Source organism: Coregonus lavaretus (genome assembly GCF_964263955.1).
Source record: "Coregonus lavaretus genome assembly, contig: HAP1_SCAFFOLD_573, whole genome shotgun sequence".
NCBI classification, from domain to species: domain Eukaryota; kingdom Metazoa; phylum Chordata; class Actinopteri; order Salmoniformes; family Salmonidae; genus Coregonus; species Coregonus lavaretus.
Genome location: NW_028162982.1, coordinates 152570 through 168062, shown reverse-complemented (window position 1 = coordinate 168062; position 15493 = coordinate 152570).

The window sequence follows — 15493 nt, the reverse complement described above, 5'->3', positions numbered from 1 at the left end:
GGACTGTTTTTTTAGGTGGTGACCACAGACCACTTCTCAGTTCCTATGCTTCCTGGCTGATGTTTTGGTCACTTTTGAATGCTGGCGGTGCTTTCACTCTAGTGGTAGCATGAGACGGAGTCTACAACCCACACAAGTGGCTCAGGTAGTGCAGCTCATCCAGGATGGCACATCAATGCGAGCTGTGGCAAGAAGGTTTGCTGTGTCTGTCAGCGTAGTGTCCAGAGCATGGAGGCGCTACCAGGAGACAGGCCAGTACATCAGGAGACATGGAGGAGGCCGTAGGAGGGCAACAACCCAGCAGCAGGACTGCTACCTCCGCCTTTGTGCAAGGAGTAGCAGGAGGAGCACTGCCAGAGCCCTGCAAAATGACCTGCTCAAACGGTCAGAAACAGACTCCATGAGGGTGGTATGAGGGCCCGACGTCCACAGGTGGGGGTTGTGCTTACAGCCCAACACTGTGCAGGACGTTTGGCATTTCCCAGAGAACACCAAGATTGGCAAATTCGCCACTGGCGCCCTGTGCTCTTCACAGATGAAAGCAGGTTCACACTGAGCACGTGACAGACATGACAGAGTTTGGAGACGCCGTGGAGAACTTCTGCTGCCTGCAACATCCTCCAGCATGACCGGTTTGGCGGTGGGTCAGTCATGGTGTGGGGTGGCATTTCTTTGGGGGGCCGCACAGCCCTCCATGTGCTCGCCAGAGGTAGCCTGACTGCCATTAGGTACCGAGATGAGATCCTCAGACCCCTTGTGAGACCATATGCTGGTGCGGTTGGCCCTGGGCTCCTCCTAATGCAAGACAATGCTAGACCTCATGTGGCTGGAGTGTGTCAGCAGTTCCTGCAAGAGGAAGGCATTGATGCTATGGACTGGCCCACCCGTTCCCCCGACCTGAATCCAATTGAGCACATCTGGGACATCATGTCTCGCTCCATCCACCAACGCCACGTTGCACCACAGACTGTCCAGGAGTTGGCGGATGCTTTAGTCCAGGTCTGGGAGGAGATCCCTCAGGAGACCATCCGCCACCTCATCAGGAGCATGCCCAGGCGTTGTAGGGAGGTCATACAGGCACGTGGAGGCCACACACACTACTGAGCCTCATTTTGACTTGTTTTAAGGACATTACATCAAAGTTGGCTCACCCTGTAGTGTGGTTTTCCACTTTAATTTTGAGGGTGACTCCAAATCCAGACCTCCATGGGTTGATAAATTTGATTTCCATTGATAATTTTTATGTGATTTTGTTGTCAGCACATTCAACTATGTAAAGAAAAAAGTATTTAATAAGATTATTTCATTCATTCAGATCTAGGATATGTTATTTTAGTGTTCCCTTTATTTTTTTGAGCAGTGTATTTTCGGAACATAAACTCTCACTGGATAACTGACACTTCCTACCCTGACCTTATCTCAAATCAAATCAAATCAAATTTTATTGGTCACATGCGCCGAATACAACAGGTGCAGACATTACAGTGAAATGCTTACTTACAGCCCTTAACCAACAGTGCATTTATTTTAAACAAAAAAAGTAAGAATAAAACAACAACAAAAAAAGTGTTGAGAAAAAAAGAGCAGAAGTAAAATAAAGTGACAGTAGGGAGGCTATATATACAGGGGGGTACCGTTGCAGAGTCAATGTGCGGGGGCACCGGCTAGTTGAGGTAGTTGAGGTAATATGTACATGTGGGTAGAGTTAAAGTGACTATGCATAAATACTTAACAGAGTAGCAGCAGCGTAAAAAGGATGGGGTGGGGGGGCAGTGCAAATAGTCCGGGTAGCCATGATTAGCTGTTCAGGAGTCTTATGGCTTGGGGGTAGAAGCTGTTGAGAAGTCTTTTGGACCTAGACTTGGCACTCCGGTACCGCTTGCCATGCGGTAGCAGAGAGAACAGTCTATGACTAGGGTGGCTGGAGTCTTTGACAATTTTGAGGGCCTTCCTCTGACACCGCCTGGTATAGAGGTCCTGGATGGCAGGAAGCTTTGCCCCAGTGATGTACTGGGCCGTACGCACTACCCTCTGTAGTGCCTTGCGGTCAGAGGCCAAGCAGTTGCCATACCAGGCGGTGATGCAACCAGTCAGGATGCTCTCGATGGTGCAGCTGTAGAATTTTTTGAGGATCTGAGGACCCATGCCAAATCTGGGTCCTGGTATCTGGTAACAACTCTGCATCAAAACTCAGCGGCGGGTGTCACAGACTCCCCACAAGTCACACATTTTTTTGGCCACATATGGCGCACGTGCAGGACTTTTAATTTATTTATTTAAATGTTTTAATTACCCCCCAATCCCCCCTTCCGTGATACATGTGTAAGTATTGTTCAATCATTTGTGCCTTGGAATTACGCTTTGACCCAGTTTTTTCACTTTAAAATGTATGCCAAACAAAAACCATTGATTTTAAAGCTTAACAAACCAAACAAACTCCATGCACAATAAATATTTGTAACAATTGTTGTTGAAATTACCACCAGCGACACCTGAAGTCAATCTTAAATGAATCATTCTTTATTATCAGCAAGCTGGAGAGGTTCCAACAAACTCAATGCACCATAGTACATGTCGGTCGGGAGCTCCACCGGGGCAGTCCCGTTAGTTCTCTTATATACGGCTTACACAGACAAGTTATATTTGCATGATTTAGCTTACTCATTATTCATAATTAATTCATCATTAACGTTTGGTTCATGCATGTGACCGACCAATACCTCACGAGGCTTCTTCTGTCCAAGCTGAGACCTTGAAACTGAGATACCCCTTTCGGTTCTCAAAACAATGTTCTGGGCGTACTGCCAAATTGCTTATAGTGAGTGAGGATTCCTCCCAGGCATGATCAATCAGTCACTTGCATGAACCCAGTCGAATTGGTTATTAGAAAAGCACAAACATAAAATGTTCCTTCACACAATTTCCACTGAAACATTTATAAAAACGAATTTAGTGGAAGAACTGTGGAGATGCAAACTTCGGTAACGGAATTACAGAAAAATCTCCCTCAGGTTTTTATGCGACCACATTTTCTAAAACCTCTGTTAAATATCTGCTCTGAATTAAGATTCAAAAATACCTGCAGAAAGAATGGGGTGTCAGCTATGACATGACACCTTGAGTTAAAAAATATATATTTTGGTTATTGAACTACAGTCCCTGATCTGTACTACACAAAAATGCATATTTATGGATATGAATGTCATTCTCCTCATGTTTCACAAGTTCGGACAGCACAGCACAGTACAGCTGTCACGACTTCCTCTGAAGCTGCCTCCTCTCCTTGTTCGGGCAGGCTTCGGCGTTCGTGGTCACCGGCCTTCTAGCCACTGCCACTCCTCTTTTAATCATTCCATTCGTGTTTCACACACACCTGGTTCATATCCCCTCATCAGTCTCTGTATAATTATTCCCTCTGCTCCCCCATGTCTTTGTGTGTTATTGTTCCATGTGGAGGTGTCACTAGCTCGTGTTGAGCATCATGTTACTTTTATCGGCGGGATATTCACCCGTGTGATTTGTTTTCCCAGTACGCATTTAAGTCGCACTGTATTTGGTTTACTCATTGCTGCAGACTGCTGTATTGGTCTAATAAACCCTATTCTATGATTAACACCTCCTGCGCCTGGCTCCGTCCTACTCACCTTGTTACAACAACAGAGTACTGTACTATACTACACTTTTCTTTGCTGTACTGTATTGTACTGTACTCTACTCACTGTACTGTACTGTACTGTACTGTGCTATCCAAACTTGTGAATCGTACGTATATGATAGGTTCAGATTTGGTCCAGTCCATCTGTGGACGTTAACATCAAGACCAGGGTGAACTGACCAAATTTCAACTACTTGTCAACGTCCATGGACGTCCGGTGTCGGTCGGTGCTCAGTGGGTGAGGATGCTGGTTACAGTAAACGGAAAGAGAGGGGGCTCATGGGTAGGTGTCAGTAAGAGCCGGGAGAGGTGACTGGAGAGAGGCAGAGAGAGAGAGAGAGAGGCAGAGAGAGAGACAGAGAGAGGCAGAGAGAGAGGCAGAGAGAGACGGAGAGAGAGAGAGGCAGAGAGAGTCGGAGAGAGGCAGAGCGAGTCGGAGAGAGGCAGAGAGAGGCAGAGAGAGAGGCAGAGAGAGACGGAGAGAGGCAGAGAGAGGCGGAGAGAGGCAGAGAGAAGCGGAGAGAGGCAGAGAGAGGCAGAGAGAGAGAGAGAGGCAGAGAGAGACAGAGAGAGACAGAGAGAGACAGAGAGAGAGAGACAGAGAGGCAGAGAGAGGCAGAGAGAGAGAGAGAGGCAGAGAGAGAGAGAGAGAGAGGCAGAGAGAGGCAGAGAGAGACTGAGAGAGGCAGAGAGAGAGAGAGAGAGAGAGAGAGACAGAGAGAGACAGAGAGAGACAGAGAGAGAGGCAGAGAGTGGCAGAGAGAGGCAGAGAGAAGCGGAGAGAGGCAGAGAGAGGCAGAGCGAGAGACGGAGGGGTTGTCTCGACTTGACCACCAGACAACAGAGAGACAAAGAAAACAGTTATGAGCTGAACAACAGTATACCAGTAGAAGGGAGGACAGTAGCAGGTGACCCAACTGAGGTTTGTGACTATTGTGGTTTCCCATTGTGGCCAATTGCAATTGCAGTAATTCCGTTACTGATTTGTTTGTAATTCTGTTGCCAATTTGGTAACCAAATTATGAGTTTTAATCGCTTAATAATTCATAAACAAAATTGACATCAGTTAAATGACTATAACTAATTGGTAGGTCTACCTTGTTACTTCTGTGAACTTTCATTGTCCTTCCTCATGAGGGAGAGAAATTAGAATATATCTTAAAGATATGTGGGTTTTTGGTAACGGAATTACAAGGCACAAGGCAATATTTTCTTAAACTTACAGAAGGTAAACCATTTCTCCAAAATGAAATATGTGTTGATATTAGTTGGCAAAGGGTCTTTACGTCAACATTACTGTGTTTTGATGTATTTCTGATACCTTTTCAGATTTTTTTCTGGTAAATATTTGTATCCAATCACAGCCTTTACTTATGCCTAATGGTAAATTTTTTTTAAATAATAATAATAATAAAAATACAAAAATGTAAACAAATTGGAAAATGGTTGGAAAATGTATCCATGCCTTCATTTCCCAAAAATACTCTTAGCTTTCATTTGATATGCTCCTACGAACTTCACATGTTGGTGCTCATGGGTCCTTTTACAGTGAGGGAAAAAAGTATTTGATCCCCTGCTGATTTTGTACGTTTGCCCACTGACAAAGAAATGATCAGTCTATAATTTTAATGGTAGGTTTATTTGAACAGTGAGAGACAGAATAACAACAAAAAAATCCAGAAAAACGCATGTCAAAAATGTTATTCATTGATTTGCATTTTAATGAGGGAAATAAGTATTTGACCCCTCTGCAAAACATGACTTAGTACTTGGTGGCAAAACCCTTGTTGGCAATCACAGAGGTCAGACGTTTCTTGTAGATGGCCACCAGGTTTGCACACATCTCAGGAGGGATTTTGTCCCACTCCTCTTTGCAGATCTTCTCCAAGTCATTAAGGTTTCGAGGCTGACGTTTGGCAACTCGAACCTTCAGCTCCCTCCACAGATTTTCTATGGGATTAAGGTCTGGAGACTGGCTAGGCCACTCCAGGACCTTAATGTACTTCTTCTTGAGCCACTCCTTTGTTGCCTTGGCCGTGTGTTGTGGGTAATTGTCATGCTGGAATACCCATCCACGACCCATTTTCAATGCCCTGGCTGAGGGAAGGAGGTTCTCACCCAAGATTTGACGGTACATGGCCCGTCCATCGTCCCTTTGATGCGGTGAAGTTGTCCTGTCCCCTTAGCAGAAAAACACCCCCAAAGCATAATGTTTCCACCTCCATGTTTGACGGTGGGGATGGTGTTCTTGGGGTCATAGGCAGCATTCCTCCTCCTCCAAACATGGCGAGTTGAGTTGATGCCAAAGAGCTCGATTTTGGTCTCATCTGACCACAACACTTTCACCCAGTTCTCCTCTGAATCATTCAGATTTTCATTGGCAAACTTCAGATGGGCCTGTATATGTGCTTTCTTGAGCAGGGGGACCTTGCGGGCGCTGCAGGATTTCAGTCCTTCATGGCGTAGTGTGTTACCAATTGTTTTCTTGGTGACTATGGTCCCAGCTGCCTTGAGATCATTGACAAGATCCTCCCGTGTAGTTCTGGGCTGATTCCTCACCGTTCTCATGATCATTGCAACTCCACGAGGTGAGATCTTGCATGGAGCCCAAGGCTGAGGGAGATTGACAGTTATTTTGTGTTTCTTCCATTTTGCGAATAATCGCACCAACTGTTGTCACCTTCTCACCAAGCTGCTTGGCGATGGTCTTGTAGCCCATTCCAGCCTTGTGTAGGTCTACAATCTTGTCCCTGACATCCTTGGAGAGCTCTTTGGTCTTGGCCATGGTGGAGAATTTGGAATCTGATTGATTGATTGCTTCTGTGGACAGGTGTCTTTTATACAGGTAACAAGCTGAGATTAGGAGCACTCCCTTTAAGAGTGTGCTCCTAATCTCAGCTCGTTACCTGTATAAAAGACACCTGGGAGCCAGAAATCTTTCTGATTGAGAGGGGGTCAAATACTTATTTCCCTCATTTAAAATGCAAATCAATTTATAACATTTTTGACATGCGTTTTTCTGGATTTTTGTGTTGTTATTCTGTCTCTCACTGTTCAAATAAACCTACCATTAAAATTATAGACTGATCATTTCTTTGTCAGTGGGCAAACGTACAAAATCAGCAGGGGATCAAATACTTTTTTCCCTCACTGTAGATGGAAATGCCCCCTTCCTGTGTTATACTTCCTGTGTTATACTTCCTGTGTTATACTCAACTGTCTATTATATTCTACTGAGCCACTTACTTACAGTATGCTCTTATTCTTATATTTTATTATTTCTTATTGTCGTCCAGAAAGAACATGCAAGTGAGAATTTCGTTGGACGGTGTATACCATGTGTATCCTGTATATATGACTAATAAAACTTCAAACTTGTATTGCAGTTCTATCAAGTACAATACCACTGGCACATTTTTACGTGGGATAGAACAGTACATGGGGAGCTACACTCACCGGACAGTATATTAGGTACACACATCTAGTACCGGGTTGAACCCCACCTTTAACTCCAGAACAGCCTGAATTCTTCGGGGCATTCTACAAGTTGTCGGAAACGTTCCATAGGGATATTGGTCCATGCTGACATGGCATCACGCAGGTGCTGCAGATTGGACGGCGGTACATTCATGCTGTGAACAGCCTGTTCCATCTCATCCCAAAGATGCTCTATTGGGTTGAGGTCTGGGGACTGCGCAGGCCACTCAAGTAAACTGAACTCGCTGTCATGTTCCAGGCAATGTTTTTCCACTCCTCAATTGTCCAGTGTTGATGATCGCGTGCCCACTGGAGTGTCTTCTTCTTGTTTTTAGCAGATAGGAGTGGAACCCGGTGTGGTCGTCTGCCATCTAGCTTCCGGGTCAGTAGCTTCTGCCCCACATCACACACACACACACACACACACACACACACTCACAAGTACCTGATTGACTGACTCTATTAGCCAATAATGTTATTGTCATGCTTTGTGTTAAAAATGTTTACCTTTACTTTACCAGGTAGGTTGACTGAGAACACATTCTAATTTACAGCAATGACCTGTGGAATAGTTACAGGGGAGTGGAGGGGGGATGAATGAGCCAATTGGAAGCTGGGGATGATAAGGTGACCATGATGGTATGAGGGCCAGATTGGGAATTTAGCCAGGACACCGTGGTTAACACCCCTACTCTTACGATAAGTGCCATGGGATCTTTTAGTGACCACAGAGAGTCAGGACACCCGTTTAACGTCCCATCCGAAAGACGGCACCATACACAGGGCAATGTCCACGATCACTGCCCCTGGGCATTGAGATTAAAAAATATAAAACATTCGGAAAGTATTCAGGCCCCTTGACTTTTTCCACATTTTGTTACATTATAGCCTTATTCTAAAATTGATTAAATTGTTTTTCCACCCTCATCAATCTACACACAATACCCCAAAATGACAAAGCAAAAACAGTTTTTTATAAATAATAACTGAAATATCACATTTACATAAGTATTTAGACCCTTTACTCAGTACTTTGTTGAAGCACCTTTGGCAGCGATTACAGCCTCAAGTCTTCTTGGGTATGACGCTACAAGCTTGGCACACCTGTATTTGGGGAGTTTCTCCCATTCTTCTCTGCAGATCCTCTCAAGCTCTGTCAGGTTTAATGGGGAGCGTCACTGCACAGCTTTATTCAGGTCTCTCCAGAGATGTTCGATCGGGTTCAAATCCGGGCTCTGGCTGGGCCACTGAAGGACATTCAGAGACTTGTCCCGAAGCCACTCCTGCGTTTTCTTTGCTGTGTGCTTAGGGTCGTTGTCCTGTTGGAAGGTGAATCTTTGCCCCAGTCTGAGGTCCTGAGCGCTCTGGAGCAGGTTTTCATCAAGGATCTCTCTGTACTTTGCTCCATTCATCTTTCCCTCAATCCTGACTCGTCTCCCAGTCCCTGCCGCTGAAAAACGTGACGCTTGGCATTCAGGCCAAAGATTTCAATCTTGGTTTCATCAGACCAGAGAATCTTGTTTCTCATGGTCTGAGAGTCTTTTAGGTGCCTTTTGGCTAACTCCAAGCGGGCTGTCATGTGCCTTTTACTGAAGAGTGGCTTCCGTCTGGCCACTCTACCATAAAGGCCTGATTGGTGGGGTGCTGCAGAGATGGTTGTCCTTCTGGAAGGTTCTCCCATCTCCACAGAGGAACTCTGGAGCTCTGTCAGAGTGACCATCGGGTTCTTGGTCACCTCCCTGACCAAGGCCCTTCTCCCCCGAATTCTCAGTTTGGCTGGGCAGCCATTTCTAAGAAGAGTCTTGGTGGTTCCAAACTTCTTCCATTTAAGAATGATGGAGGCTACTTTGTTCTTGGGGACCTTCAATGCTGCAGAAATGTTTTGGTACCCTTCCCCAGATCTGTGCCTCGACCCAATCCTGTCTCGGAGCTCTACGCACAATTCCTTCGACCTCATGGCTTGATTTTTGCTCTGACATGCATTGTCAACTGTGGGACCTTATATAGACAGGTGTGTGCCTTTCCAAATCATGTCCAATCAATTGAATTTACCACAGGTGTACTCCAATCAAGTTGTAGAAACATCTCAAGGATGATCAATGGAAACAGGATGCACCTGAGCTCAATTTCGAGTCTCATAGCAAAGGGTCTGAATACTTATGTAAATAAGGTATTGCTTTGTCATTATGGGGTATTGTGTGTAGATTGATGTGGAACATTTTTATTTAATCCATTTTAGAATAAGGCTGTAATGTACCAAAATGTGTCTGAATACTTTCCGAAGGCGCTGTATATCCATGTTATTTCAAGTTATCCCTTTGGAGCACATGCAAAAGCGATTTAGAGTTGTTGAACGGGAGTGACAAAATGTATTACAATTGAATTTGAATTAACTGAATGATGAGGATGAAGAAGAAGAGTGTGATTGAATTTAGAACAATAGTGTACTAATGGCTCTTCCTCTGTCCCGCGCGCACACTAAATAAAATACACTAGCATTAAAACACACACACTCTACTTTGTCGTTAGAAACTGTAGCTCGGCCGTAGCTTATCACTTACAGTTTACTGGTTTTTATTCTAAGACAAACGAAAATGGTCTGTTATATTCCATTATATTCTTAAAATATATGACTGAATATACACAAGTGATGTCTTTACGTAACAAAATCTGGAAAGGGAAGGGGTCTGAATACTTTCCGAATGCGCTGTATATATATATATATATATACAGTATGTCTATCTCCAATAAGCTACTCAGGAAGAAGAAGAAAAATATCCCATATTAATATACGTAGCCTTAGAAATAAGGTTTATGAAATCCATAACTTGCTAACATCAGATAACATTCATAAATTGGCCATTTCTGAGACTCACTTAGATAATTCCTTTGATGATACAGCAGTAGCAATACAGGGATATAAGATCTACAGAAAATACAGGAATGTCTATGGTGGAGGTGTTGTTCAGAGCCATATTCCTGTCAATCTTAGAGGATCTCATGTATAATGCTGTTGACGTGTTGTGGTTGCAGGTTCACCTGCCTCATCTAAAGCCTCATCTTTTGGTGTGCCGCTATAGGCCACCAAGTGTTAACAGTCAGTATCTGGATAATATGTGTGCAATGCTTGATAATGTGTGTGATGTTTAACAGAGAGGTCTATTTTCTGGGTGACCTGAATATACACCGGTTTTCATCAAGCTGTTTGCTGCTCACTGTAACCAGTGCCTGTAATCTGGTTCAGGTTATTAATCAACCTACCATGGTTTTACAAACAGTGCAGGAACTATATCATCCATTAGCATTGATCACACATTTGTACTAATGCTACAAAACTCTGCTCTAAAGCTGTACCCATTGGATGTCCTGACCATAATATAGTGGACAAAGGCTGGGCCTAAAATCGTGTAAATTATAAGAGATCACACAAAACGTTCTGTAATGATTACTATGTTGAAAATACAAAACATATTTGTTGGTCTGATGTGTATGTAATGAGGAGCATCCAGATGCTGCACTTGATGCATTTATGAAATTGCTTCTTCCAATTACTAATAAGCACCCATTAAGAAAATGACTGTAAAAAAAAAACTGCTAAACCCCAGTGGATTGATGAGGAATTGAAGAACTATCTGGTTAAGAGCGACGAAGGCAAAAGGAATGGCAAACATGCTGTAAATTGAGAAATCATGTCACTAAATTAAACAAAAAGAAGAAGAAACTGCACTATGAAACAAAGATAAATGACAAAGTATAATGGAAAAAAGCTTTGGAATACTTTAAATTAAATTATGGGCAGAAAGACTAATTCAACTCCATCGTTCACTTGAATCAGATGGCTCATTTTCCACAAAACCTTTTGATGTTGCCAATTACTTGAATTACGATTTAATTGGCAAAGTAAGCAAACTTAGGCATGAAATGCCAACAACAAACTGTGAGCCATAATTTTCAAGCAAAAAAAACCTAATAAAAAAAAAAAAAAAAAAAAACTAATAATTTCGAATTTTGTAAAGTTAGTGTGGGTGACATGGGGAAATTATTGTTGTCCATCAATAATGAGAAACTACCTGGTATTGACAACTTAGATGGAAAGATACTGAGGATGGCCCAATCAGCTTGCTGCTGACTCTTAGCAAACGTATGGGCAAAAATGGTTTTGACCAGATACAATGCTATTTCTCTGTAAACAAATTAACAACAGACTTTCAGCATGGTTATAGAGAGGGGCATTCAACATGTACTGCAATGACACAAATGACTGATGACTGGTTGAAAGAAATTGATAATACAAAGATTGTGGGAGCTGTACTGTTAGATTTCAGTGCAGCCTTTGATATTATTGACCATAACACAAAAAAAATGGTGTTATGGCTTTTCAACCTCTGTCATATCGTCGATTCAGAGCCATCTATCTAATAGAACACAGAGGGTTTTCTTTAATGGAAGCTTCTTTAATGTTAAGCATGTAAAGTGTGGTGTACCGCAGGGCAGCTCTCTTGGCCCTCTACTCTTTTCTATTTTTACCAATGACCTGCCACTGGCATTAAACAAAGCTTGTGTGTCCATGAATGCTGATGATTCAACCCTATACGCATCCGCACCCACTGCTAGTGAAATCACTGCAACACTAAACAGAGAGTTGCAGTCAGTTTTAGAATGGCTGGCCTGTAATAAACTAGTCTTTAACATCTCTAAAACTAAGAGCATTGTCTTTGGTACAAATCATTCCATAAGGTCTAGAGCTCAGCTGAATCTGGTAATGAATAATGTGGCTAGTGAGCAAGTTGAAGAGACTAAATTACTTAGTGCAAAGAAGCGACCTAGAAAATGGCAGCTACCCCAGAATAGAGCGACACATCTTGCTCTTCACTGTAATCAGGGGGCTAATATAAATACTATGCATGCCAGTCTCTCTTGGCTAAAAGTAGAGGAGAGACTGACTGCATCACTTTTATAAGAAACATGAATGTGTTGAAAATTCAAAATTGTTTGAATGGTCAATCAATCAATCTAATGTATTTATAAAGCCCTTTTTACATCAGCAGATGTCACAAAGTGCTATACAGAAACCCAGCCTAAAACCTCAAACAGCAAGCAATGCAGATGTAGAAGCACGGTGGCTAGGAAAAACTCCATAGAAAGGCAGAAACCTAGGAAGAAACCTAGAGAGGAACCAGGCTCTGAGGGGTGACCAGTCCCCTTCCGGCTGTGCCGGGTGGAGATTATAACAGTACGTGGCCATTAAGGCCAGATTTTTCTCCAAGATGTTCAAACGTTCATAGATGACCAGCAGGGTCAAATGATAATCACAGTGGTTGTAAAGGTTGCAACAGGTCAGTTCATCAGGAGTAAATGTCACTTGGCTTTTCATAGCCGGGCATTTAGAGGTTGAAATAGCAGGTGCGGTAGAGAGAGAGGGTTGAAAAACAGCAGGTCTGGGACAAGGTAGCACGTCCTGTGAACAGGTCAGGGTTCCATAGCCGCAGGCAAAAGAGTTGAAACTGGAGCAGCAGCATGACCAGGTGGACTGGGGACAGCCAGGAGTCATCAGGCCAGGTAGTCCTGAGGCATGGTCCTAGGGCTCAGGTCCTCCGGGAGGGGAGGGAGACAGGAAGAGAGAGAATTAGAGGGAGCATACTTCAATTCACACAGGACACCAGATAAGACAGGAGAATAACACCAGATATAACAGACTGACCCTAGCCCCTCGGCACATAGACTATTGCAGCATACAGTGAGGGAAAAAAGTATTTGATCCCCTGCTGATTTTGTACGTTTGCCCACTGACAAAGAAATGATCAGTCTATAATGTTTATGGTAGGTTTATTTGAACAGTGAGAGACAGAAAAACAACAACAAAATCCAGAAAACCGCATGTCAAAAATGTTATAAATTGATTTGCATTTTAATGAGGGAAATAAGTATTTGACCCCCTCTCAATCAGAAAGATTTCTGGCTCCCAGGTGTCTTTTATACAGGTAACGAGCTGAGATTAGGAGCACACTCTTAAAGGGAGTGCTCCTAATCTCAGTTTGTTACCTGTATAAAAGACACCTGTCCACAGAAGCAATCAATCAATCAGATTCCAAACTCATGGCCAAGACCAAAGAGCTCTCCAAGGATGTCAGGGACAAGATTGTAGACCTATACAAGGCTGGAATGGGCTACAAGACCATCGCCAAGCAGCTTGGTGAGAAGGTGACAACAGTTGGTGCAATTATTCGCAAATGGAAGAAACACAAAATAACTGTCAATCTCCCTCGGCCTGGGGCTCCATACAAGATCTCACCTCGTGGAGTTGCAATGATCATGAGAACGGTGAGGAATCAGCCCAGAACTGCACGGGAGGATCTTGTCAATGATCTCAAGGCAGCTGGGACCATAGTCACCAAGAAAACAATTGGTAACACACTACGCCGTGAAGGACTGAAATCCTGCTGCGCCCGCAAGGTCCCCCTGCTCAAGAAAGCACATATACAAGGCCATCTGAATGATTCAGAGGTGAACTGGGTGAAAGTGTTGTGGTCAGATGAGACCAAAATCGAGCTCTTTGGCATCAACTCAACTCGCCGTGTTTGGAGGAGGAGGAATGCAGCGTATGACCCCAAGAACACCATCCCCACCGTCAAACATGGAGGTGGAAACATTATGCTTTGGGGGTGTTTTTCTACTAAGGGGGCAGGACAACTTCACCGCATCAAAGGGACAATGGACGGGGCCATGTACCGTCAAATCTTGGGTGAGAACCTCCTTCCCTCAGCCAGGGCATTGAAAATGGGTCGTGGATGGGTATTCCAGCATGACAATTACCCAAAACACACGGCCAAGGCAACAAAGGAGTGGCTCAAGAAGAAGCACATTAAGGTCCTGGAGTGCCCTAGCCAGTCTCCAGACCTTAATCCCATAGAAAATCTGTGGAGGGAGCTGAAGGTTCGAGTTGCCAAACGTCAGCCTCGAAACCTTAATGACTTGGAGAAGATCTGCAAAGAGGAGTGGAACAAAATCCCTCCTGAGATGTGTGCAAACCTGGTGGCCAACTACAAGAAACGTCTGACCTCTGTGATTGCCAACAAAGGTTTTGCCACCAAATACTAAGTCATGTTTTGCAGAGGGGTCAAATACTTATTTCCCTCATTAAAATGCAAATCAATTTATAACATTCTTGACATGCGTTTTTCTGGATTTTTTTGTTGTTATTCTGTCGCTCACTGTTCAAATAAACCTACCATTAAAATTATAGACTGATCATGTCTTTGTCAGTGGGCAAACATACAAAATCAGCAGGGGATCAAATACTTTTTTCCCTCACTATAGATACTGTCAACTTACACACAGCACTGACACACAGCACTGACCCCACCAGCCATGCCACCAGGGGTCTTTTCACAGTCCCCAAATCCAGAACAAATTCAAGAAAGCGTACAGTATTATATAGAGCCATGATTGCATGAAACTCCCTTCCATCTCAGATTGTTCAAATGAACAGCAAACCTGGTTTCAAAAAACACAAAGCAACACCTCAAGACACAACGCCTCTCCCCTATTTCACCTAGATATTTTGTGTGTATGTATTGATATGTAAGCTATGTGTGACGTTTTTAAATGTATGTTCTGTCCTTGAGCTGTTCTTGTCTATTAATGTTTTATTATGTTTTTTTTTACACTTCCACAGGAAGAGTAGCTGCTGCTTTCGCAACAGCTAATGGGGATCCTGATAAAATACCAAACAATTGTTATTATGTCTCCAGAGAAATAGGTGGCTGTTCTTGATTTGGAGGGGTGGTGGCATTAAATCCTTCAAATGTTTCATGACTTTGTCAATCAGCTTGTTATTAAAAAATCGTAATTATTGTTTAGTGTTTCTGTATCAATATGGACTTTGTAAAAATCTACAAATTCGGTTTGGAAGCTGGCCTAGCGATTTGCACTCAGGCATGTCTAAAAGCTGTATAGATAAAATGTTCAACTGTATGATTCAAGTGTTCTATTTAATTATGTGGTATATAGATAAGCTCTCCTTCCCTCCAGACTCCCTGCAGCTCTCTCTCTCTGTCTCTGAAGAGGAGGTTCCCCCTGAGCAGCAGCACTGTGAGCAGGAGTGGAGCCCCAGTCTGGGGCAGGAGGACCCAGAGCCCACACAGATTAAAGAGGAACAGGAGGAACTCAGGACCAGTCAGGAGGAAGAGCAGATTCAAGAGCTGGGGCCTGATATCACAGAGTTCAATTTCACTCCTTCCTGTGTGAAAAGTGAATGTGATCAGGAAAACCCACTTCAGTCCTTGACTCTTCCCCATTGGATCCTAGTTTAACATTGGATCCGAACCCCCCCCATTGGGGGAACCGTGCACCTGCTCCTTT